Here is a 3,551-nt window from a genome sequence, read left to right as displayed (position 1 = left end):
AAGCCAGAGGCTGGGAAGGGGCAGTCTTACTCTTTTTTTTTTTTTCAATTTTTCTTTTTTTGGGGGGCACTGGGGGTTGAACCCAGAGACATTTTTTTTTCTTTCTTTTTTTTTTTTTTTTTTTTTTTTTTTGGTGGTACTTGGGGTAGAACCCAGGGGTTTTTCTACCTCCGGGCTATGCTCCCAGACCTATTTTTTCATACTTTATTTGGAAACAGGGTCTCACTGAGTTGCTGAGAGCCTCACTAAGTAGCTGAGGCTGGCTTCGAACCTGTGCGATCCTCCTGTCTCAGCCTCCCGAGCACTGGTAGTACAAAGTGTGCGTCACCACGCCCGGCAAGACATTTTCTTTTTTGCATACTGGAGATGGAACCCAGGGGCATTCTACCTCCAAGCTACACCCCCAGTCCTATTTGTTATTCTTTATTTTATTTATTTATTGATTGATTGCACTACTGGTGTTGGAATCCAGGGGCGTTCTACCTCCTAGCTACACCCCAGCCCTATTTTTTATTATTTAATTTGAAACAAGGTCTCACTGAGTTACAAAGGGCCTCACTAGGTAGCTGAGGCTGTCCTTGAACCGTGATCCTCCTGTCTCAGCCTCCCAAATGCTGGGATTACAAGTGTGTACCACCATACCCAGCGATATTCTTTATCTTGAAACAGGGTCTCACTGAGTTGCAAAGGGCCTCACTAAGTAGTAGCTGAGGCTGTTCGCAAACTGCGAGCCTCCTGTCTCAGCCTCCTAAATACTGGGATTACAAGCGTGCACCACCACGCCCTGCCCAGGAACATTTTCTTTTTTTTTTTTTTTTTTTTTTTTTTCGGGTTTGGGGATGGAATCCAGGGGCAGTTGACCTCTGAGCTACACCCCCTGCCCTATTTTTTATTTTTTATTTTTATTTTTGGTGGTACTGGGGGTGGAACTCAGAGGCTTTCTACCTCTGGGCTATACTCCCAGACCTATTTTATATTTTATTCGGAAACAGGGTCTAAGTTGCTGAGAGCCTCACTAAGTAGCTGAGGCTGGCTTCGAACCTGTGTGATCCTCCTGTCTCAGCCTCCCAAGCGCGGGGATTACAAGCGTGCGCCACCACGCCCGGCTCTATTTTTTATTCTTTATTTTGGAACAGGGTCCCACTGAGTTGCAGAGGGCCTCACTAAGTAGCTGAGGCTGTCCTCGACCCGCCATCCTCCGGTCTCAGCCTCCCGAATGCTGGGATTACAAGAGTGTGCCACCACGCCCTGCCCAGGAACATTTTCTGAGCTACACCTCCAGCCCTTTTTATTTTGTTTTGAAATAGGGTCTTGCTCAGGGGATCTCGCTTCTTGCTCTGACTGTCCTCAAATCTTTGGTCCTCCTATCTCAGCCTCCCAAGTGCTCCACCAAGCCCAACTTTTTTTTTTTTTTTTTTAAATAGAATCTCACTAACTTGCTGAAACTGGCCTCAAACCTGTGATCCCCTGTTTCGGCCTCCTGAGTACTAGGATCACAGGCACGCGCCACCAAGCCCAGCTCAGTCTTGGTCTTTTTCTTACATCCTCTCCCAGGGCAGTGTCCCCTTGACCGAACCACTTTACCCTGGTCCCCACTTCTTGAGATCCCCCCCACCTGCACTGGGACCAAGCTGCCAGCACGTGGCGCCTTGGGGACACACTCCGGCAGCAGTGCGGGCGGGTGACCAAGGTCAGTGCCTCCGACTCCAGCGCTGCGGTGGTCGGCCGCGAGGCGGAAGGCTGCAGGAGTCAGAATGGCTTCAGGGAGCACGGAGGACTCTGGGGTCCGGCGTGCTTTGAAGCGTCCCACTGAGTTAACCAGAGACCGATGGGGATCAAAGTATTTTTTAGATGCCAGGAAAAAATAAGTGTTTTGAATCCGAAATGTACAAAGCATTCCTCTTTAATTTTCTAAAGGAAATGAAAAGGACTGTGAGCGGTCCAGATAAGACTCTAAGCTCCATTCAAATAGGAAGACGACACAGGAGCCGCTCAGATTCCAATATGAGAAACATCTGAGGATGTGGGGATCTGCGCACACCTGGACCAAAGGCCCCGCACCCAGGTTCAGAGTAAGGGGCCGGTTACTGCGCCCCAAGAAAGCCGGCGATTGGAGGGACTCAGGAAGGGTCTCCTGATTACCTTTTCTTTTCCTTTTTCTTTTTGCAGGGCTGAGAACTGAACTCAGGGCCTTGTGCATGACAAACACACGCTTTACCACTGAGTTTCATCCTCAGCCCGCCCCCAGCACACACACACGCACACATGCACACGCACACATGCACACACACACACACACACACACACACACACACACACATACACACTGGGCATTGAACTCAGGGACATTCTACCTCCAAGCTATACCCTTAGCCCTATTTTATGTTTTATTTTGAAACAGAGTCTCACTACATTGTGGAGAGCCTCACTAAAGGTGCTGAGGCTGGCTTCATACCTGCAATCCTCCTGTCTCAGCCTCCCAAGTACTGGAGTTACAGGTGTGCGCCACCACACTTGGCAGCCTGCCTTTTTATTTATTTATTGTGTGTGTGTGTGTGTGTGTGTGTGTATGCGCGTGCATGCGTGCACGTGCGTGTGTGTCACTGGGGATTGAACCCAAGGGCTACACCTCCAGGCCTATACATACATACTTACTTACATACACATATATATATATATATATAGTGTGTGTGTGTGTGTGTGTGTGTGTGTGTGTGTAACCCAGGGTCATTCTACCTTCAAGCTACACCCCCAGCCCTATTTTTTATTCTTTATTTTGAAACAGGCTCTCACTGAGTTGCAAAGGGCCTCACTAAGTAGCTGAGGCTGTCTGGAAACTGCGATCCTCCTGTCTCAGCCTCCCAACTACAAGGATTACAAGTGTGCGCCACCACGCCCAGCAGTTTTGTCTGTCTGTTTGTTTGTTTGTTGTATTTTGTTTTTGCAGTACTTGGGATGGAACCCAGGGGCATTGTACCTCTGAGCTACACCCTAGCCCTGTTTTGTTTTGTTTTGCAGGTCTGGGGATGGAACCCAGGGGCATTCGACCTCCGAGCTACACCCCCTGCCCAATTTTTTATTCTTTATTTTGAAACCTGGTCTCACTGAGTTGCAGAGGGCCTAAGTAGCTGAGGCTGCCCGTGAACCGCGATCCTCCGGTCTCAGCCTCCCGAATTCTGGGATTACAAGTGTGCGCCACCACGCCCTGCTTTTTATAAAACAGATAAGAAATATCTGTTTTATATTCTTTTGTTTTATTATTTTTGAAACTGTCTCACTGAGTTGCGAAAGGCCTTGCTAAGTAGCTAAGGCTGTCCACGAACCGCGATCCTCCTGTCTCAGCCTCCTGAATGCTGGGATTACAAGCGTGCGCCACCACACCTGCTGTTTATTTTTTCATTGTGAAGCAAGTTCTCGCTGAATTGCTGAGCGGCTCACTGTTGCTGTGGCTGGCTTCAGACTTGCGATCCTCCTTTTTCAGCCTCCCAAGGTTGCGGGTGCGGGCCACCACGTCCGGCTGGACATTCCTTATAAGTCATGGGCTCAGCCCC

This window comes from Muscardinus avellanarius (genome assembly GCF_963383645.1).
Source record: "Muscardinus avellanarius genome assembly, chromosome: 2".
NCBI classification, from domain to species: Eukaryota; Metazoa; Chordata; class Mammalia; order Rodentia; family Gliridae; genus Muscardinus; species Muscardinus avellanarius.
The sequence above is the reverse complement of the archived record's forward strand: the minus strand, read 5'-3'. Positions refer to the sequence as shown.